The following is a 24,208-nucleotide window of genomic DNA, read 5'->3' as shown; positions in this document are numbered from 1 at the left end:
AACACCCAGTGGTGGAAGCATTTATTAGTCCTGTGTCACAAGAGAAAACTAAGGTTCAGACTTGACCCAAAGTGGGGAAGCAGGCTGAAATGAAGTGAGTGAAAGTCACTCAGTCGTGTCCGACTCTTTGCGACCCCATGGACTATACAGTCCATGGAATTCTCCAGGCCAAAATACTGGAGTGGGTAGCCTTTCCCTACTCCAGGGGATCTTCCCAACCCAGAAATTGAGCCAGGGTCTCCTGCACTGCAGGTGGATTCTTTACCAACTGAGTTATCAGGGGAAGCTGACTGGTTTCTCTGAATCTCATTTTGGTATCTTTTCTGGACTATGCTATTTCCCCTGCAGAAGAGTGCCGGGAGCCAGCGTGAGGAACTCTGCCCATGGCAAAGGTCATGAGGAAGGAGGCTTGGCATACGCAAAGGCGTGATCAAGCCTCAGGAAACCCCCTGTTCCCGAGCATCTACCCCAAAACCAGAGTCTGTTTTATGCTCTCACCTACACCTCTGACTTTACGGGGGGCTCTCCCCCATAACCGTTTCTCTCGGAGAAGGAGTAAATGTGCAGCTCCAAGGCAATAAAAATTCCTGAGCATGACAAGAGTGTTTCAGCTTACAGACTCCTCTGAAGGTTATCTAGCCCACCTGTATAGATTTGTCCAGCCACATGTGATTGTTTACAGCCTCCCAACCTGAGAGGCATGAGATGTTTTAGACTTACTAAAGGCAAATTATTTTGGGGAGTTAGAAATTATTAGTATAGTGGGTTGGTTAGGAATTATATTGTTGAAGGGTTTTTCATTTGTTGTGTCAATAATTGCTGCTAATTCCCTGCTCTGGGTGGGACAAGGATGTCTCAGGTCAAACCTCTCTGCTGACAGACTAGCTTGTGTGACAGGATTATCCATACTCCTGCCACTATGCACATGATTGTTTACTACCTCTCAACCATAAACAGCACAGAGTTTTGGAGTATTTTGAGAGTCTTAATTAGCATAGGGCTTTTTCTTCTTGTTGAGTCAATGATTGCCGCCAGGCCTCCATATCCTTAGGCACCTGGGAATATATTAATCAATGTATTTGGAATATAGAAAAGGAAATACAGTAGTTTTTGATGTTAGCGATACTAGACTTTTTGAGTTAACGGATTTTCTCTTTTGTAATAGATCACTGTGCTTTGTTATAAATCACTGTGTCCTTGCTATGTAAAAATGTAACTTTATCATATCTTAAGACTAAATAGATCTTAAGGGGAGCATTGGTGAAAGGATTTTCATTTGTTGGGCTGATGTTTGCTGCTAAATCTCCATGTTCTCTACCCTTATAATGAATATAACTAACATATAGGAGAAATAAGTATTAACCTTTAAGACTAATCATGTTAACCTTGGGTTAAATAAATTTCTTTCTTGATTGTAACTCACTACACTCTCACCCTATAGGAATGTAACTTTATTTGGAGGGTGGTGCCTGGTTTAAGAAAAAACACCCTTGGAAAAAATAAGTTTTTTGGTTATCAGAAAGAAAGGATCGTAAAATCCCTAAGACCTTTTTATGTGAAGCACCTGATTTTGATAAAGGTCAGGACTGCTGACTCCCGTGTGACTCTATATTCATCCCTATGTGTAACAAAAGGTATATAAGCAAACCTAAAAATAAAGAAAATGATCAGTTTCCGGAAAGACTGATTCTTTCTTGCTCCCATTTTTCTGGCTGAATTCCCATCTGGAGCATGGATGCTATTCCACGTAATCCAAGTTATTCAGCCTCTTTTTCTCTACTAATCTTCCTACTACACTATCCATTCCTAATCTCTCTCTATATCTGTGATTAAATATGTATTTTTCCAAAGACACCGACTCCGTCCCCACCTTCGAATCACCCTGGATCCACCGGGGCTGGACCCCAGCAGAAGAGAAATTCTTAAATCTTCAGATAAGCAAAAAATATTATTTTCTTCTGTAAATCCTCCCTGTCAGCTTGATCTGAGTCACAAACATTAAATATCACTAAACTTTCCCAATTAATCTGGCATATGAGGTGAGCCTGGCGGCCCGAGTCCCTAGTGGCCATAGGGAGCAGATATGCTCCAGGTCCATGGGGACCCAACTGCAACTGGCACCGAGTGTCAGCTCACTCCTGGAACAGCCCCAGCCTCGGGGAAAAGCTGCCTGAACTCTTCCCACAATCTCTGCCCACAGAGACTCTGGGCCCCATTCTGCTGTGCCCATGTCTCCACCTTGTATGTGAGTGGGGAGAGAATTTGTGATCACGCAGTCCTCCTGGAATTCACCTCCCCCAGGTTTTTGCTGTGACTTGGTTTCCTTATTCATAGAAAGGGTGTGTAGTGTCACTGAGTGTATGAATAAGACAAGTAGAGACAAGGCTTGGCATACAGTAGTGCTCAGTCAACAAGAAGCGCTACTTTCTGGGCTCCAGGTGTCTGCATTACCTTCTCTTTTCTTCCAAAGCCCCATTGGATTGCCTGCTATTCTCTTCATTCCTGTGCAAGGATGAGAAAGCAGACTTAGAGGATTCAGTCACTGAATCATTTGTGCCCAAAGTCACAAAGCTGGACTCACCGCTTTACCCACTCACTCTCACCACCATCATTCAGCTCTTGAATCAGAGACATCTAAAAATTAGCAATTGCAGACTCATAAGACAAAAAAGCACAGTTGCAAAAATACTCCAGACAGTAGTCATCAAGTCCATCTGTCAACTGCAGCTGCCCACCCTTGTGCCAGCCACAACCTCGGGGCTTTTGCTTGGCAGCAGAACTTGTCCTGCAAACAGCAGCAGCAGCAGCAGCTCATGTCCTGCAAATGTCCATTTGGCCAAATACTGCACACTCACGTTCGGTCCCCCAGCACTCAGAGTTCAGGCTGAAATAGATGCCCCTCAGTACAGACACACAGGAGTCAGGGGGCAAATGTGCAGCTGTCCCTCCCCCCTCCCGCCCCCGACCCCGTCTTGTAGTCCCTGACCCCACAGGAGCTGCTGGGACTCAAGGACGCCAACTCCCTGGAGCTTGGGGTCCTCTGGACACAGCTGGCTCCGGGTGTCATCCCTAAAAGAGGGACAGTGGTGGGCAGGTGCTTTCTTGGTGGGAAATTCTAGCATAGTCACCCCTCCCGCCCACTCACTTTATTTTTTTCCTTTTTAAAAATTTATTTAAATATATAAAAATATTTTTTACAATGTTGTGTTGGTTTCTGCCATTCAACAAAGCAAATCACCATAATTAAACATACATCCCCTCCCCCCATCCTATCCCTTTAGGTCAACACAGAGTGCCAGACTGGGCTCCCCGAGCTATACTGCAACTTCCCAGCAGCTGTCCATCTTATACCTGACAGTGCACATAGGTTGACACTATTGTCTCATTCCTCCCACTTTCTCCCTCCTCCACTGTGTCCACAAGTCCATTCTTTACATCTGTGTCTCCATTCCCTCCCAGTAACTAGGTTCCTCAATACCATTATTTTTTAGGTTTCATATATATAAGCATTAATATATTATATTTGTTTTTCTCTTTCTGACTTACTTCACTAAGTATAACAGGTCCTAGGTTCATCCACCTTACTAGAACTAACTCAAACTCACTGTTTTTATGGCTGAGTAATATTCCACTGTATAAATGTACCACATCTTCTCGATCCATTCATCTGTCAATGGACATCAAAGTTGCTTCAATGTCCTGGCTATTGTAAATAGTGCTGCTATGTACCTTAGCACATATGTGCATTTTTTGATTACAGTTTTCTCAGGGTATATGCCCAGTAGTGGGGCTGATGGGTCATTTGTTGTTGTTCAGTTGCTCAGTTGTGTCTGACTCTTTGCAACCCCATGGACTGTAGCACGCCAGGCTTCCCTGTCCATCTCTGTGTCCTGGAGTTTGTTCAAACCCATGTCCATTGACTCCAAGATGTCATCCAACAATCTCCTCCTCTGCTCCAGCCTTCTCCTCCTCCCTTTCCCAGTGTTAGGGTCTTTCCCAACGTGTTGGCCCATCAAGTGGCCAAAGTATTGGAACATTAGCTTCAGTATCAGTCCTTCCAATGAATATTCAGGGTTGATTTCCTTTAGGATTAACAGGTTTGATCTCCTTGCTGTCCAAGGGATTTTCAAGAGTCTTCTTCAGCACCACAGTTAAAAGCATCAATTCTTTGGCACTCAGCCTTCATTATGGTTAAACTCACATCCGCATGTGACTAGTGGAAAAGCCATGGTTTTGACTATACAGACCATTGTCGGCCAAGTGATGTCTCTGCTCTTTAATATGCTGTCTAAGTTTGTCATAGCTTTTCTTCCAAGGAGCAAGCTTCTTTTAATTTCATGGCTGCAGTCACCATATGCAGTGACTGTGGAGCCCAAGAAAATAAAGTCTGTCTCTATTTCTACTTTTCCCCCCATCTATTTGCTATGAAGTGATGGGACCAGATGCCATGATCTTAGTGTCTTGAATGTTGAGTTTTAAGCCAGCTTTTTCACTCTTCTTTTTCACCTCATCAAGAGGCTCTTTAGTTCCTCTTCAATTTCTGCCATTAGGGTGGTGTCATCTGCATAGTTCAGGTTATTGGTGTTTCTCCTCAGGGATCAAACCCACCTCTCCTGCATTGGTATGCAGATTCTTCACTACTAAGCCACCTGCGAAGCCCACATGTATACACGTACAGGTACATGTCAAACGGAATCACTTTACTGTACATGTGAAAGTAAAGGAATATTGTAAATCAACTGTACTTCAATTAGAAAAAAAGAGAAAGAACAAAGACACTGCCTAATTAAGATAAACCTGCTGGGATCGAAGGTGAGCTGATGCTGGAGAAGGAGGGCTAGAGACCACCTCCAAGGGGAGACTCTTCTTGCTGGGACAGCAAACCCTGGGGAGGGCGATGGAGGAGCCTCAGATGCTTCTCCTGGACCTCAGTAATCGTAACCCTTTGATTTTCTCCCGTTTAAACGCTTTTATATTCTTGGCCTCTCGTTGCTTGTTCCCCTGCCTCTCTGTTCTGCCCCCAGTGCGTTCTTTAGTCCAAAATAAGTGGATCTCCCCTCCGGTCACTCTCCTCCCTTAGTCCAGGCTCCAGGCTCCTTCCTTCTCTCTCCTGTCTTCCACCTGTATGCATTCCTCCCCTGCTGTGTTCACCTGCAGTCATGCCAGATTCCTAATACCCAGCTCCATCAGTGTAGTCTCCCCTCCTTTTCCTTCTAACAAGGTGCTCTCAACCTTAACCTCACATGTGTGCCTGGTCCCTGCACTGTTCTGGGGTGGGGGTGTCAGGCCCTATCGCAGGCTCTCATAGGTGTGGGTGAATTCTTCCAAATTCTTCTCCAGGACCTGCGCCTGCTGCCTCAGCCTTTTAACTGACTCTGTCTTTGGCCCCTCGTGCAAGTGCTTTGCCTCTTTTACCAGGAAGGACACACCCGTCAAATGGAAGACATCTACAGTGACTGCACGCACCATCTGGGCTCCTCTGGACATCGCAAGAGCTATGCTTCCAAAAGCTTTCCTGACTGCCAATTTGGACTGAGACTTGAGTAGTGGTCATGAAGCACTGAGAACTGGCTGCTAACTGAGGGTCAGCTTTGGCCAGCTTGATGTTTTGGACATTCTTCCCAAGGCCTTTCATAGCTTGGTAGAGCTTCTTTGTAGAGGAAACAATCTGGGGTGTGATCTTATGTAGAAGCCCCAAAGTCACCTCCTTTTCATTGATGCCAGTTGACACAAGGCGACTGGCTTCAGTTTCTGCTGATGACCTGCTTTTACTTTCCAACATGATGGTGGACACACCAGTCACAGCAGCCACTTCTCCCAGCCCTGCCCCACCAACACAGTGTCAGACTGGCCCCTGCTGACATGGGTGCCAGAGCCAGGCCAAGGATGCTCAGGAAGCAAGACAGAGAGCCAGCAGAGGTGGCTGCCACCTTGGAGACGGTGCAGTCCCTCTGCACTCTGTCAACCTTGTCTGCCAGTGCCCGGAGCTTTTTTATGCCCTTCTCAAGTTTCTGTTTCACCTGAGGAAACATCTCCAAAAACCTCTGTCTGTCCAACTGGCCTCGTTGGAGCCTGTCTTAGTCCCCCACGGCCAAGTTTCTGTGCAGCTTGTTCAGATATTTACGTAGCGTATCTGCCTCTTCCCCGTAACAGTGAATGTCAAGTATTAAGAAAGACTGTTAGTCTGTAAAATAGGTTCAGCAAGAATTATTCTGCATAAGCTGCAGATTTTATTATAAATCACCAGGAAAGAATTTTACAAATGCAAACATTTTTTCAACATTAAACACATATTTGGGCATTGTAGATGCTCCATGTACATATTCAATCCTGGAATAAAGCAGCAAAAGTCACCTTAGGATACTCTTAAGAGAAGTATTTGATAAAGACATCTCATAGGCAGATCAACACCATCAGTTCTAAAGTGTGTGTAGAGTGGGAACTCCACAGATAAAACAAAGGCAAGTGGGATTAGAGCAGAAAAACTGTCACTCAGGGGCCTGAGAGCATAGTGAGGAGTCAGCATTTTTTTGCCCTTGACTACTGGGAAGTTGTTCCTAAGGCCCTAGAATATTCTGGCTGATACAAGTATCCTTGTTGCCTGGGCCATTGGACAGTCTGACAAGGTGATGAGTAGCCTCTGGGTCACGTGGTATCAGTTCTGCAACCTCTGGAGAAGCTGGACTCTAGGGCATTAGGCTGACCTCCAGGAGGGGCTGGAGACCACAGGTCAGGATAATTTTTAAACAGGGTGAGTGTCCTTGGAGAGCAGTGTTCTGTGTGCCCTGCTGCACACTGAATCCAGGACATTAGCATGTCCTGAGGACAATGGAAGCTTCGTGTGTGAAACCTGCCCAAACTCTGCCCCGTGGCTGATGGGAAACTGCATCCCTCCATGTAATAAACTGTAACTGGGATCATGACAGCTTTCAGTGAGTCTGTGCATCCCTTGAGGGAGTTCTTAAACTTGAGGTAAGTTGTGGGAATCTCCCAAATTTGCCATTGGTGTCAAATGTAAGGACAGTCCTGGGAATTGTGCCCCCAGAGTTTTCAGATTGGCCAACTCTCTGTACTTGGAATGTTTAAAAATATCAAAACTCAGAGCTAAAAGGACCCCTAGTGATCATTTTGCCTGGCATCTGCTCTCCCCCAAGCCTGATTTCCTTGACCTTCCCAGAGGAAGATCACTAGGTCCATCACTGGCCCAGTTGACAGGGAAGCAGGAGCTGTGCTGGGAGCCCTGGTTCCTCTTGGATGCTCCAGCCCACCTCCCTGCTCCTGACTCAGCACCCTGACATCTCGGGTATCACCAGCCTAACTCACACTTTACCTGTGACAGCTTCACCAGTCTGCACCCCAAGGCTGATTGCAACTTTGTGGATCCTCTAAAGATTCAAGAGACTTGAGGAAACATCCATCTGAACGGCTGAGTCTGAAGAGACCGCCACTTGCACAACGGGTGGAGGAAGTGTTTTCATCTTGGGTGGGGATGCGTGAGGCTCCTCAGAATCCCTCAAATGACACACAACTGCAGCCACTCACTGTGACCCTGGAGGGCTCACTGAGCCATATGGCCTTCCCACTGTCAGGGGGACTCCACGTAGACTAGAATAGGGTCCCAGATGGAGTGAGAACCCAGGTCCCAGGCAGGGTGTGGAGGACACGGTCACCCAGGGCCCTCTAGTCCAGCATGAGGGGAGCCCATCAGGGAGGGAAGAAATGTCCCCCCTCCCACTCAGGGGACCTCTGCTAGGGTCACAGTCCCTTCAGGTCTGTGTCTTCGGGGCCCAGTCTCCTCACTCCAGTCCTGGTCCTGCTGCCCAAGCCTGCCTACTCGTCCTCCAACCTGGACCCTCTGCTCCACTGTTACCCCTGGGTCTGACCCTGGTCCAGGCCTCCCTGGGCCTTTGGATGAGATCTTTGCACTTGGTTCCCCACCTCCGACCCTTCAGTTCACTCTGAGGCCATAACCACAATCCATCAAATTGAATTGCTGTTCCCATTGAACACAGGACAGATCTGGGGCTCCAAGACATAAGTCCAGAGCCCCAGAGCTGGGCAGGGCTAGAGCCAGGATCCCACCAGCTCCACCCAGTTCCTCTGCAGCCTCTCTGCCATATGGGCCAGCAGGATCCTGCAGGGTTGGTACAGTTCCTAAGATGGGGAATGAAAGCACTCTAGTCAGAATCCCCAGGAACACAAAGTGATGCTGGTGTTAGGATTTCCTGACTTGTCCCAAAGGATATCCTTCTTGGTTCTCATCTCCAGGAAGAAGGCTCTTGACCCCTGTGTCTTTCCAACAAGCTTTTAAATTTTAACATTAGTTGAATATCTACTCTATACCGGCTATCATATGAAACACTTTGCATGCATGATCTCAGTGTCCTCACAATAAAACTGAACAGATAAAGAAACTAAAGCAGCAAGTAGTTCAGTAACTTGCCCAGGTCACATAACCTGCTCTTCTCGCAGGTTTCCATCTCTTCTCAACCTGAGGTTATATACTGCCAGCAAATGACGTGGAGGAAATATTCCTCATGCATTCTTGAGCTGGAACATCCTCAACCCCATTCATAGGATGCTCCCTGGAGGAGATGTGCCTGCCAGGAGGAAGCTAGCCTGGGTGACATCTTCTTTGGGGGATCTGGCTGACTTAGGTGAAGTTCTTGGCACACATGTGTGGGTTACCTGGACAAAGAAGCCTCAGCCACAAAACTCTCTCAGGGTTTCTCTTTAGTGAGTAGGAAATGCAGTTCTTCCTTGCTCACTCTTTCCAGAAATGTTCAATGACATCCTTAAAAAAAGCTTTTGCCTTCTAGACAGAAAAATTAAAAGGTCAGAAGAAATTATGATGGAAGGTAAATGGTACTGAGTTTAAAGTGGTTAAAGTTCATCCTCCTGAGCAGTAGTCATCTTAGGTACTGATGATGGATTCACCTGGAGCTTTGGGTGGACTGTTCGTCCTCCCAAATTCATAAGATGAAGCCCTGAATGCTCCTCCACCCTTGCAATGACTATATGAAGATAGGAACTTTAAGGTGGTAATTATAATGATATGATACCATCCATAAGTGTATGGCCTTAATCCAATAAGATCAGTGTCCTTATTAGAAGAAAAACCAAACCTCTCTTCCTCTCTCTGTCCTGCAGCATGAAGACTTTTAATGTTTCTCTTTTTCCTGTGTCACTAAGGGAGAAAGGAATACAGGGCTCACGTGGAGGGAATACAAAACACTAAATCTGTGTATTGGTTGATTGGGGTGGGGGTGGATGGGGGGACAACTGAGCACTTGGGTGTCTGCAGGCAAGCCTTTGAGATCAATAGAGTCAGTACCTGCCTGAGGTATCACACCTGATAAGCAGGTGCTTATATATGAGAGCACTTGGCAGGTGTCTAAACACAGAACAGGAAAGGGGGGATTCAGGAGGAGGGGAGAGGTTTCCACCTAAATGAATACATTCCAGGTAGAGGGGATAGCACCACACTTGGCAGGACCTACTGTGTGGCCCAGGCCATGGACACACACTATATTTGATCCTCATCACCACATAGGGAAATACTTTTCCAATTTTACAGGTGAGGTCACGTAAGGCACTCCACATCACATAGGTGACAGGTGACAAAAGCCAGCCTGGGGTTCAGTTCAGAGTCTGCTGACGCCTGCAGGGCAGTTGGGCTGGAGGCAGAGAAACTGGAGGAAACGGCCTCTGTGGTTACACTCCAGGATCTGGGAGCAGGAGGAAGCTTGGACAAAGGGAGAGGACAGGAGAAGCTCCAGGGATGCTGGGGAACTTCCTTTCCACGCCCCGCCTGGCCCTGGGTCCCCCTCCCAATGGCTGTCCTGGCTTCACTTCTGAGTCACTTATAGGACAACAGGGCGAGAAAGTGAATACCTTAGACTTGGCTCCCTGAGTAGAGGTCCTGGAAGGTCCTGGATGGATCCCTGGGTGGGGGAATCCCCTGACTCTTCTGGGGCCCCGAGGATGCTTATCCAGTCCCTTCTTGGTTCTTGATACTTCTCTAGGTTAATTCAGGCAGTTGGCACCACCTCAGTTCTGGGTCACAAGTAGGAACCAGCCAGATAAGAGACTGCTGACTACCAGAGTAGTCCCCAGGTCTTCTGAGCTCATGGTGGCAGCAGGGGGTCTCAGAAGTGTCCCTTCAGCTCCTTGTCTGCGTCAGGCTGGAAGGAGGTGTGGCTTCACCCTTGGGGAAGAAAAGGCAGACAGTTGGCTTGATCACCAGTGAGCAGTGACTGCAGGGCGCAGTGAGGGGCGAGGTCTCTGGCAGATTCCCCTGGGACGGCCACCAGTGCCACCAGGGACTTAACCCAGTGTGGTTCTCTGTCTCCTGGGCTCTGCTGGCCACTAGTCAAGGAAAGTTACTCATCATCCCACCAGTTCCCTCCAGGCCGAATCAGAGTCCTGATCTCCTGTTGGGGCACAAGGAGAAGGTAATTAGACAGGAGACAGTCATCTGCAAAGTTATAGGAGCAATAAAACCAGAGAAAGAAAAACAAACAGGAAGGAATACTCTGGAAATTGAGACTGGGAACACTTGTGTCACTGACTGGTAATAGGAGATATTGATCTAGCATCTATGATGTGCAGAGTCTTGAAACTCACCTAAACTTGGGTCAGCCCAAGTTTTCACACTGATTCCAGAGCCTGGACTTCAACCCAAGTCTTTCTGATCCGAATCCCAGGTTTGTGATGACTCTGCTCTGTGCCCTTTAATATACAAAAAAATAACTTGTGGACATATGTTTGTCAGTAAAGAACTCTTCTCATTCATTCTAAAAGGATGTCTTGCTCCCTGTGCTCAAGTCTCGGCCTTGATAAAGTTCCTGGGGCTTCAGCTCCCACAGCCCATGTCCTCCTTGTTTCTGCAAGAGTCCTTATCCCACAAGGACCTGGAGTCCCGCTGGCCCCACCCCATCCCTCAGCCCCGCCCTGGGTGGCTGAGGACCTGAATGGTGCTCTGTCCTCTCTGCTGTCCTCCCCTGACTGTTTAATTTGGGGCTCTTTCTAATTATTTATGTAAACATAATACAAAGAACACCCTTCTTGTGGAAAACTTTGCATGCATTTGACTGCTCCCTTATTTCAGAAGTAGAATAACTGTGTCTGAGTGGATCAACATCTAAAATTCTTTTCTACTTAGAGCCGTACTGCTTTGGAAAGAAACCACACCAATTTACATTCACACTCATGATATGTGGTGTGTCCAGCCTTTCAGTCTTGCCAGTTCTCAGCTGTTTCAGTAGCAGATCTTCATATTGATAGAATTTCTTTTGATTCTGGTTGTGGCTATCTTGTGCTGGGAGATAACGAAAGAAAGCAAATGTTGCTTATGTTTATGTGCTATTTTAAGAATTTTAAGAAGCGTTTATTAACTACCCCTACTGAAACCTGGCTGAAATGATAGTAAAGGTCCTTATAGTTACAATAACAGCTATTGATGAGAGTGGTTTGTGTTTCTGACTTTGTTCTGCACTGGTATTTGCTCTAAGAGTTCACACATTATAAAGCATATTTATGATGCTAATAAGCTGGAAGTCTGTACCCATGTATCCCTGTTTATACTAAGGAAGCTGAACCATAGATGCTTTGTGATTTGCCCAAGGTCAGAAACCTTGTTCAACACAGACTGGGTTCCAACCCACTCTTGGGCTCAAGAACCCATACTCTGCCTCACTCTGTGGCTAATTTAAGAGAAAAAAAAACAGCCTGAATGGTGGCAATAGGAGCCTAGAGTCTTCAACACGTATTTGAGGACTGAGTGAATGGAGAAGTGATAGCTGAATAGAAAAGAGTAGAGGGAGAGAAACAGCAAGAGTGAGTAGAGGCGAGAAAAATGGTCTGCTGGGCAGAGCCCCAGAGAGGGACCAAGATGAGAGGGAGCCAGAGGGGAGGTCAGGGGACAAGCTCACCAATCCCATGGTGCACCCCATATTCACAGCAGCCTGACGTCTGCAACAAAGTGGGGAAATCAGAATGGAAAGACACCAGAAAAAAACTTCTGTTTTATGGAAATCACAGGTCCTCATCCAATCACTTTACAAAAATGCTCCCGTCAACCCGTCTCCATCTTAATTTGAATGGGCAATCCAGGATCAGACATATGAGAAATATGACAACCTGGAAAAAAACCATAAAAATGACGTCAGAAGAAACAGATAATTTTTAAAAATTATTTATGTATTTATTTGGCCAAGCTGGATCTTAGTTGTGGCAGTGGGATATTTTAGCTGTGGCATATGAACTCTTTGTTGAGCTTGTGGAATCTAGTTCCCTAACAAGGGATGGAACCTGGGCCACCTGCATTGGGAGCATGGAGTCTTAGCCACTGGACCACCAGAGAATCACAAAACAGAGACCTTTGAAAATTGAAAAAATTTGAAAACTCAAACCCATGTCTCAAGAAGATTAGAAAGATATTTTATTCATAAAATGGGAACAAGATGCCTGGGAAAGGGAAATAAATAATGAAACAAACAAAAATAGATCTTGGAAATTAATAAACTGTTTACAAAATGACTGTAAAGATAGGATGGAAAAGAAAATCAAAGAAAGCTTGCAGAAAATTGAACAAACAAATGACCGAAGAAATGGAGCTAAATGGGGAATAGAAAGGTTACCATCATAGTTGTTTCTGAGAAAGTTATTTGGGAATGAGCTGCAGGGGAAAAAAAGGTGTGTGTGTTTTTATGGAGTGAGATAAGACATAACCTTGAAATATGTGGATCCAGGAATCAGGAACATCAACCAGAGAGAAGGGAATCCAAGGACCTTAGCTGGGCATGAAGCAGACCTAGAGAGAAACCAGTCCAGAACGGGATAGAAGTCCAGAATCTGTGGGAACAGGGGACACGATATCATATGAGGAATAGTTTGAAAGAAATGGAGGAAATATTGGAGATAAAAAATGTTAACACCCTTGTTTGATTTTTAACTTTTTAAACAAAACTGAGCATTTACACACACACACACACACACACACACACACACATACACATATTTCGGAGAAGGCAATGGCAACCCACTCCAGTACTCTTGCCTGGAATATCCCATGGACAGAGGAGCCTAGTAGGCTGCCGTCTATGGGGTCACACAGAGTCGGACACGACTGAAGCGACTTAGCAGCAGCAGCAGCATATATATATTTGGATGACTGCATGACCAGATATCAAACCCTGGTCTATGGCAGTAAAAGTGGAGTCTTAACCATTGGACTGCCAGAATATTCCCAAAACAGAGCATTTAAACATGAGAACTAATGGATTTGTTGTCGATCAATATGAAAATTAAAGTACACTGCTAGAAGTTGGGAGATGAAGCCCTGAAGGAAGGAAAGGATTAATATTTCCTTTTCTTGTTTGTTTTCATTATTTATCTCCCTTTTCCATGCATCTTGTTCTCACTTTATGAATAAAATATCTTTCTAATCTTATTGAGACGTGGGTTTGAGTTTTCCAAAATTTTCCATTTTCAAAGTTCTTCCACCAGAGGGGAGTCAGGAAACATTGGCTGTACCTGAGGACCCCAGAAATAAAAGTTTAAATAAAGTGCTTATAACTATAAAGATTTCTAATATAGGATATAAATTTAGTAATATAATGACATTATGAGAAGATGGGGAAAGGTATGAGAAAATGGATTAACATAACTGAAATTCTTTCCTAGTAAGTAATTAAATATCAAAAATTTTAAATCAAGAGAAAGAAAAATGCAATACCTAGCACTTATTAGCTATTGTGGTTGATGACTCCCCTTTTTGCACCAAGCAACATTCCAAGTGCTTGGTAGGCTTTCACCTACTTTTAGTTCTCACAATGACCCTTTAAGAAAGGAAACTGAAGCTCAGAGAAGTTAAATAATGTGCTCAAAGTGCCCAGCTAGTGCCACAGCCAGAATTCGAGTCCAGGCTCCTATCTCCGGAGCAAACACTCTCACATTATTCTGTCCCCCAAGGTAAGAATATCATCTAAAGACATTAATTATCTAAAGAAAGAAGCTTTTCCTTGGGAAGAAATGAGCAGAATTCTCTGTAGAAATTGATTTATTTTGACACTATGCATTTAACACTTGGATTTTTTAAACTTTAAGACAGCAGAAGTAACTTTATAGTAGTTAGTAATCCACAAGAATGGGGTAGTGTCTGGTGCCACTGCCTTAAAATGGTGGGAGCAACCAGATGAAGTGCAAATAAGAAGGCTAACTGCTGCTGCGACAACTGTCAGTCTAGGAGACATGTTCATGTTGATGAAACCAAGTTCTCGACAAACATAGGGTGATAACACACAGAGACTGGAATAATCAGAGTGAACTGTGACCTTAAAGAGACACACTGTCCAGCAGCATCTTGCCCACCCACATGTGCACCCATGGGCTTCCGTCCACTCAGAGGAAGGAAGACCCCTTGCAAGGGGAGGTGAATTCCACAGGCTGGCATCTCTGTTCCTGCAAAGGCAAGGATGCTCTTGAAGATGCTCAGAGCAGTGATTACTAGGCGCACCCACACAGAATCATAATGGAAAATAAATATTATTAATTGGACCAGGCTGAATCTGTTAAAAGACATTAGTCCATAATAATATTAAAATTAGAATGCTTTAGAAAAAATATATCCAAAAAGGATTCACATGTACACACTGCTAAATGTAGAATAGCCATCAGGGACCTACTGCACAGCACACACAACTCTGCTCAGTGTTCTCTAGTAACCTAAACGGGAGTAGAATTTGAAAAAGAATAGATACGTATATGTGTATAACTGAATCACTGTACACCTGAAGCCAACAATACTGTTAATCAACGGTACTCAATACAAAATAAAAGTTATATATATACACCACCAAAGTTAGATATAAAATAGTAGTTGCAAATAAGAATTAGTATAATGGGAAGTATTTAATTCTTAATTGAATTTAATAAGAAGAGGTGTCTTACATTCTATGGCTATTTTCCCTTCTGTTTATTCACGTGAGCATTTATAAAGTTTTGAGAAATAAAACAAGAAAAATACCTGACACCCCAAGACTGGCTTGTCGTCACAGCAGGGTGCTGCTCTTCTCCTGTTGAATGTAAAGGCTCTCAAAGAACTCCAGCCTCACACAGGGTCACCCTGAGAGCAGGAGCAAAGGAGACAGCAGAGACCCATCACTGTGCCCCCACCAACACCACACCTCCTCCCTTGGCTGAAAAGCAACACAGCTCCTTCTTTACCAATCACACGTTTACCCTCACTCTGGTCTCCATACACGGAGTTACTGAAACTCTCCTTGACTCCCGCCGCGCCCCCACTGCAGCCATTCTCTGCAGCACTCAACCTAGAGTGGCCCTGTTTCCTTACAGCCTCCCACAAATCGCCTCACCTGAGCCCCATCCTAGAATCTTCCTTTCTACATCTTCCTCTGCGATGCCCAGGGTTCTCCCTCAGGAAGAGTAACCTAACCCTCGGCTTGTTCGCTAGGAAAAGTGTCTGGTGGCAGAGACTGGAGGCACTGACATGTGGGTGGAAGAGAATTCATACAGGCAGGCCCTGAAGCACGTGGGAGGGGAGAGTTGGCTGCTCCCCTGCCTCCTTCTCTGCCTGGAAGCTTTATAAGCCCAGGAGCCAGGTAGCCAACTGAAATCATGAAACACGAGGACCGAGTGCCAAGGCAGAGAGAGGAGGAGGGTATCAGCAGAAGAGACTGCACTTGGATCCTGCCAAACACTTGTAAATGTGGCTGCACCCTTGACCTCATCCTTCCGTCCTTCCCTCCCATTCTTGTCCTGGTCCTGACCCTTGTTGGGGCCTCAGCTGCCTGTGGATGCTGGACAGTGCTTCTGCTGCTGGATTACTGTCTGGAGTGTCCTCCTCTGTTAGCCTCTGACTGATCGCTTCCTGGAAAGGCTGTTGGTAGGGAGAAGAGAGGAGCCTGGAGAAACTTTTCCCCAGCCAACTGTATGGCCAGATGCGAAGCCTCACTAAAGAAGAGTGTGCTCCTTTCCGACTGCAGTAGGTGCCTGTTAAACATGCCCTGCTTTAAGGAGAAGAAAGAGACAGGCAGGGAGGGAGGGAGAGCAAGAGAGGAGAAGCAAAGGAGGGAGGGGGAAGGCAGGATGTAGAAGAAAATTAGGAAGAAGAAACAAAAAATTATAATCAATCCTGAATCCCGAAGTGACCTAAATGTAAACCTGAAAGGAAAAAAAAAAGCCAACTACAAACCTACTGGACAAAAGGAAAACATACTGGAAAAATACTGCTGAGTTGAGGAAACTTTTCCCACCAGGACACAAATCCCAGAAACCACTGAACCTCTTAAAAATTGAAAATTGCAAAGGACACCATAAACCAGATCAGAATACAAGAGACCTGGAGACAGTGTTTGCAATATTTACAGTAGATACAGGTGAACATCCTCAACACACATAGGAGCTACAAACTCCTATGTGTGTTGAGGAGGCTACAAACCCACACGGGAAGACTGAAATCAGCTTTTAAAAACAAGAAATCAGAACAAGCAATTCCCCAAGAGGTGACTTGCCCAGGGTCACATAGCTCTCTGTGGGCAGAGTGGAGGCCCAGTCCAGACCTTAAGACATGGGTATATAGGTGGGGAATGTGATTTTATTATATTTTTTTTAACGGATCAAATTGTATATTTTATTCTTTTTTTAATTTTTTTCTTGATTTTTTGTTTCAGCTGGGCCTCCTAGTGTGTGGGATCTCATTTCCCTGACCAGGGATGAAACCCACAATACCCCCAGTGGAAGTATAGTCTTAACCATGGGACTTCCAGGAAAGTCCTAGGAATGCGAATTTTAAAATCCCAAAGTTTCTAGGTTTGGTCTCTGCCTGCCTAAACACAAAGATCTAAGGTCATGCCCCTCCTGTTATATTGACATGCCTACAGTTTGGCTTTTTTTTTAATCTTAATATTGCAAAACCAAGATCATAACACAGACAGTGCAGTAAGCCCTTCTTACTTCCTCCATCCGGGCCAGCCTCCCCTGCACAGGACCACTCATCGCCCACAGTCCTGAACTGAGGGCTCAGAGAGCACAGGAAGACAAAGCCCTGGGTCTCCCCACTTGGTCACCTGTCCTTCCCCTCTCAGGTCCCAGTGTCCCCTCAGAGCCTGGCACTGAACAGGCCCTGAGAGACAGGGTGGTGATAAACCTGGATTCCTTGTATCTCAGAAAGAACCCTTTCCCCATCAGCCTCAGCACAGCACCCAGGGGCAGCCTCAAGGTGGCCAACACACAGGAGGAAAGGGTCTGACCTCCTCCATCTCCTCTGCCTCCTACAAATTGCCCAACAGACTGCATACCCTCAAAACACACACCCAGATAAGCTGCAATTATCTCATTACAAGATGTTTCACTTAAAGGATTTTCAAAGACCCTTTTCCACATAAGGCCCCTCTCCTTTCTGGGGTCACCACTAACATCTCACGGTTGCTCAAGAGAGCTGCAAGCTTCTAGACAGAACGCTTGCCAGGCTTCCAGCAGCTGACCCGTCCAGCCTCCAAGCAGGTGCACATTCAGGCCCTCGGGAGGGAGCAGCAGGAGGTGATGGGAGAGGTGGGGGCAGGCAGTGCTGGAGTCTGGGGTGCTGCCTCCTGTCAGCAGGGCCCACTCCAATAGAAGTTCTGGGGGGGCCTTCCTTGCCCCTCCCAGCTGGTGGTGGCTGCAGCATTCCCTGACTTGTGGTTGCATCCCTGCATCCTGCCTCTGTCTTTTCATTGCCTTCTCCCCCTACTCTCTGTTGTCTCTGTGTGTATCTTACGGGGATGCTAGTTGATTTAGGGTCCACCCAGATAAGCTGCAATGATCTCATTACAAGATGTTTCACTTAAAGGATTTTCAAAGACCCTTTTCAACATAAGGCCCCATACACAGTTGCAGAGATTAGGTCATGGACATACTTTTCGGGGGGCCACCAACTAACCCACTACAGGACCCACAAATATCAGTTCTCCCCCCCTTAAGGTCCTGTGGATTGACTGTTCACCTTGCGCAGGAGCAGTGCTGGAGGGTGCCCATGTCTGCCCACCAAGGGGGAGGGAGCAGTCCCCAGGGCTGCCTGACCGCCCACCACACATGAGCATGAAAGCCAAGGGCCACTGATCACAGACTCCCTTTTGGAAGAGAGGGGTCCTTGCTCCCTCTCCGGCCATCCACATGTGTCTTTGGAGCCTAAGGCATGCTAATACCCCTCCTCGTCCAGCCTCTCTTGTTCCCCCTGCTCATCCCTCCTCACTGCTGGCCCCTGAGGTGGACCATCCACCCTGGTCCCAGCAAGTGCTCACCTCTTCACTTGCCTCCACTGAGCTGTCGACTTTCCCACTGGTCTCTGACTGCTGGCATTAGACACCTCCTCATTCTTAATTCTGCCCTGATGTTTATTCTTCCAAGTAATTCCAAATCTTACTTTCAAATTGTGGTTGTGAATACAAAACCCAGAAATGTCTATGATCATTTTCTGGCTGTGGTCCCCTTGGGGCGATGGTGAGGTGCTCAGAGGGGCTCCACTGAGATTAAAGAACTGTAAGAGATTGAGAGAGGTCACATCTGACGCTGCGTCACAGCGTCTCCCCTGTATATGGTGACAATGGGCATTTAGAGACAGAGGACGAGGTGGCGGCAGGCCACTGAGCTTTACTATCTGACTGCTGGGCAAATAAAAAAATTTTGTTTCCCAGAAGGTTTTTAAAATATTGAATAGAGATTAATCTAGAGAGATCAGCAAAAAAGGTGACACTTATTCTGTGCTTTTTGAATAATTTTTGAACAGTGACCAGGTAATATCTTGTAGTTTTTTCCCCACAAAAATGCCATGCTTTTTCTGCATTGGTGGTTGTAAAAGAGTCTAATAATTGTCCCCAAATTTTCATCCTTCCCTCCTTTTTAAAAAAATAAAAAAGCTTAAAACTTTTTCTTAATGTAGTAAAATATACATAACATAAAATTGGCCACTTTAACCATTTTTAGTGTCCTTATTTTTTATACAGAAGACACTGAATTTTAGGTGGGTTCGTGGCAGCCCAGACTCTCCTGTAGCTCCATGTAACCTCACTGCTAAATTCTGACTAATCAAAGGTGAGGGGAATGATGTGTGGATCTTCTAGGACACGTCGATGAAGGGAAATTCCTGTGCTCCATGTCCTCTTTTGTCCTTCCTTTGGGCTGGAATGTGTGATGAGAACCAGCTTCCATGTACAACCCCCTGGGAATGATGGCAGAGCAATAACAGTCAACTTACCTTCCACCTACCTCCCAAATACCTAGCAACTTGGATTTTCATATCTGAAATGAAAAAAATCTACATTGTTTGTTGATAATACCAATATATTTTGTGAGTCCTTCGTTACAGCAGCTCAGCATCCCCATCCCAACCAATACAAGACCTTGCCTAGGCTTCATCCCTCCTCTAGGCTTAGAGTCTTCTCATCCTTTCAGAACTCTGTCTCTCTGTTCAGACCCTGTGAGTTGACCATTGCTTGGATCATCAGTGGCTGTGACATTGACTTCTCCCAGGTTCCACGTCTGAGCCCTCCCATCTCCTGGAGATCCCAACACTGTGGCCTGTGAATCAGTGACCTCTTCAGGCTTCCAAGACTCAGTTCCCAGACTGGCCCAGCCTAGCCATGGTATCAAACAAGATTAAGAACCAGTCCCTACAAACTCCCACCCCTCAGCCTTCCCAAGGCAAGGTGGCAGGAGGAGCTAGGATTAACTTGTAATAAGTATGGGCATGCTTTCTGGGGTGATGGAAAGGTTCTGGATTTATGTAGTGGTGATATTTATACACATAGTGAATATACTAAAAACTACTTTTCAATTGTGATTGTATGTTATGGGACTTATATCTCAATTTTTTTTAAATGTTACATTTTAGAAAGCTGTGGAGATGATAGGTGAAGAGATTCAGACAAGTACATCCTGAGAAGGGACAGGGAGTGAGAGGGTAACAGCCAGAAAGGCTAGGGGTCTCCAAATGGAGGAAATAGGCTGCAAGTGTCAGACGTTCTTTAAACTACAAGGGTCAGATTTTTTCCCTTCTCTGTACAAATTTAAAAGGAGGTTTCTGAGGAGCATAAAGATGGCGGAGGAATAGGACGGGAAGACCACTTTCTCCCTCACAAATTCCTCAAAAGAACATTTCAACGCTGAGCAAACTCCACAAAACAACTTCTGGAGGCTGGCAGAGGATATCAGGCAACCAGAAAAGCAGACCATTGTCTTCAAAAACAGATTTTTAATCTTTGCTCTTAGGGTTTTTGTTGTCAATTTTGTACATTTAAAAACCCAAACTTCACTACCCAAGTTTACCTGAGAGCGAGATTACTGGCTTACCACTCTCTTCTCCTTTGGATTCTCCTTTTTCTCCACCAGGTGGCCTCTGTCTCTTTTCTCCCCCATCTCTTCTCTATCCAACTCTGTGAATCTCTGTGTGTTCCAGACGGTGGAGAACACCTAAGGAACTGGTTACTGGCAGGATTTGTCTCTCTCCTTCTCATTCCTCTCTCTTATCCTCCTGGTCACCTCTGTCTACTTCCTCCCTCTCCTCTTCCCCGTATAACTCCGTAAATACCTCTGAGCAGTCCAGACTATGGAGCGCACCTAAGGAAGTGACTACTGGCTAGCTTGCTCTCTCCTCTTTTGATCTCACCGCATCTCAATCCAGTTACCTCTAACTACCCCCTCCATCTTCTCTTCTCCTTGTAACTCAGTGAACCTCTCTGAGTGTCCCTCAATGCGGAGAAACTTTTCATCTTTAACCTAGATGTTTTATCATCAGTGCTGTATAGATGGAGAAGTCTAGAGGCTACTGTAAAAATAAAACTGAAAACCAGAAGCAGGAGGCTTAAATCCAAAGCCTGAAAACATTAGAGAACTCTTGAATTCAGGGAACATTAAGCAATAGGAGCTCATCAAATGCCTTCATACCTACACTGAAACCAAGCTCCACCCAAGGGCCAACAAGTTCCAAAACAAGACATACCACTCAAATTCTCCAGCAACACAGGAACACTCCCCTGAGCTTCAATATACAGGCAGCTCAAAATTATTCCAAAACCTTTGATGTCTCATAACCCATTACTGGTCACTCCACTGCACTCCAGAGAGAAGAAACCCAGCTCCACCCACCAGAACTCCAACACAAGCCTCCCTAACCAGGAAACCTTGACAAGCCGCTGATAGAACCCCACCCACAGTGAGGAAGCTCAATAATAAAGGGAACTACACAAATTACCAGAATATAAAAAGGCCACCCCAAACGCAGCAATATAACCAAGATGAAGAGACAGAGGAATACTCAGCAGGTAAAGGAACAGGAGAGTTGCCCACCAAACCAAACAAAAGAGGAAGAAGTAGGGAATCTACCTGAGAAGGAATTCCGAATATTGATAGTGAAAATGATCCAAAATCTTGAAATCAAAATGGAATCACAGATAAATAGCCTAGAGACAAGGATTGAGAAGATGCAAGAAAGGTTTAACAAGGACCTAGAAGAAATAAAAAAGAGTCAAAATATAATGAATAACGCAATAAATGAGATCAGAAACACTCTGGAGGCAACAAATAGTAGAATAACGGAGGCAGAAGATAGGATTAGTGAAATAGAAGATAGAATGGTAGAAATAAATGAATCAGAGAGGAAACAAGAAAAACGAATTAAAAGAAATGAGGACAATCTCAGAGACCTCCAGGAGAATATGAAATGCTCCAACATTCGAATTATAGGAGTCCCAGAAGAAGAAGACAGAAAGAAAGATCATGAGAAAATCCTTGAGGAGATAATAGTTGAAAACTTCCCTAAAATGGGGAAGGAAATAATCACCCAAGTCCAAGAAACACAGAGAGTTCCAAATAGGATAAACCCAAGGCGAAACACCCCAAGACACATATTAATCAAATTAACAAAGATCAAACACAAAGAACAAATATTAAAAGCAGCAAGGGAAAAACAACAAATAACACACAAGGGGATTCCCATAAGGATAACAGCTGATCTTTCAATAGAAACTCTTCAGGCCAGGAGGGAATGGCAAGACATACTTAAAGTGATGAAAGACAATAACCTACAGCCCAGATTACTGTACCCAGCAAGGATCTCATTCAAATACGAAGGAGAAATCAAAAGCTTTACAGACAAGCAAAAGCTGAGAGAATTCAGCACCACCAAACCAGCTCTCCAACAAATTCTAAAGGATATTCTCTAGACAGGAAACACGAAAAGGGTGTATAAACCCGAACCCAAAACAATAAAGTAAATGGTAACTGGATCATACTTATCAATAATTACCTTAAACGTAAATGGGTTGAACGCCCCAACCAAAAGGCAAAGACTGGCCGAATGGATACAAAAACAAGACTCCTCTATATGCTGCTTACAAGAGACCCACCTCAAAACAAGGGACACATACAGACTGAAAGTGAAGGGCTGGAAAAAGATATACCACGCAAATAGAGACCAAAAGAAAGCAGGAGTGGCAATACTCATATCTGATAAAATAGACTTTAAAACAAAGGCTGTGAAAAGAGACAAGAAGGCCACTACATAATGATCAAAGGATCAATCCAAGAAGAAGATATAACAATTATAAATGTATATGCACCCAATATAGGAGCACCGCAATATGTAAGACAAATGCTAACAAGTATGAAAGGGGAAATCAACAATAACACAATAATAGTGGGAGACTTTAATACCCCACTCACACCTATGGACAGATCAACTAAACAGAAAATTAACAAAGAAACGCAAACTTTAAATGATACATTAGGTCAATTAGACCTAATTGATATCTATAGGACATTTCACCCCAAAACAATGAATTTCACCTTTTTTTCAAGTGCTCATGGAACCTTCTCCAGGATAGATCACATCCTGGGCCATAAATCTAAACTTGATAAATTCAAAAAAATCGAAATCATTCCAAGCATCTTTTCTGACCATAATGCATTAAGATTAGATCTCAATTACTGGAGAAAAACTACTAAAAATGCCAACATATGGAGGTTGAACAACACACTTCTGAATAACCAACAAATCACAGAAGAAATCAAAAAAGAAATCAAAATATGCATAGAAACTAATGAAAATGAAAACACAACAACCCAAAACCTGTGGGACACTATAAAAGCAGTGCTAAGAGGAAAGTTCATAGCAATACAGGCATACCTCAGGAAACAAGAAAAAAGTCAAATAAATAACCTAACTCTACAACTAAAGCAACTAGAAAAGGAAGAATTGGAGAACCCCAGAGTTAGTAGAAGGAAAGAAATCTTAAAAATTAGGGCAGAAATAAATGCTAAAGAAACAAAAGAGACCATAGCAAAAATCAACAAAGCCAAAAGCTGGTTCTTTGAAAGGATAAATAAAATTGACAAACCACTAGCCAGACTCATCAAGAAGCAAAGAGAGAAAAATCAAATCAATAAAATTAGAAATGAAAATGGAGAGATCACAACAGACAACACAGAAATACAAAGGATCATAAGAGACTACTATCAGCAGTTGTATGGCAATAAAATGGACAACGTGGAAGAAATGGACAAATTCTTAGAAAAGTACAATTTTCCAAAACTGAACCAGGAAGAAATAGAAAATCTTAACAGACCCATCACAAGCACGGAAATTGAAACTGTAATCAGAAATCTTCCAGCTAACAAAAGCCCAGGTCCAGACGGCTTCACAGCTGAATTCTACCAAAAATTTCGAGAAGAGCTAACACCTATCCTACTCAAACTCTTCCAGAAAATTGCAGAGGAAGGTAAACTTCCAAACTCATTCTATGAGGCCACCATCACCCTAATACCAAAACCTGACAAAGATGTCACAAAAAAAGAAAACTACAGGCCAATATCACTGATGAACATTGCAAAAATCCTCAACAAAATTCTAGCAATCAGAATCCAACAACACATTAAAAAGATCATACACCATGACCAAGTGGGCTTTATCCCAGGGATGCAAGGATTCTTCAATATGCGCAAATCAATCAATGTAATTCACCACATTAACAAATTGAAAAATAAAAACCATATGATTATCTCAATAGATGCAGAGAAGGCCTTTGACAAAATTCAACATCCATTTATGATAAAAACTCTCCAGAAAGCAGGAATAGAAGGAACATACCTCAACATAATAAAAGCTATATATGACAAACCCACAGCAAACATTATCCTCAATGGTGAAAAATTG

General features: G+C 44.4%; 1 pseudogene; it reads right to left on the bottom strand.

The window, feature by feature from the left end:
- Positions 1 to 5,289: 5,289 nt before the first annotated feature.
- The window catches only part of LOC138078716 (apolipoprotein L2-like), a 113,830-nt pseudogene continuing 94,911 nt past the window's right edge, over positions 5,290 to 24,208 (bottom strand).

The sequence above is a fragment of the Capricornis sumatraensis genome, chromosome 4 (assembly GCF_032405125.1).
Source record: "Capricornis sumatraensis isolate serow.1 chromosome 4, serow.2, whole genome shotgun sequence".
NCBI lineage: Eukaryota > Metazoa > Chordata > Mammalia > Artiodactyla > Bovidae > Capricornis > Capricornis sumatraensis.
Note: the sequence above shows the minus strand (reverse complement) of the source record. Positions and strands in the feature narration are given on the sequence as shown.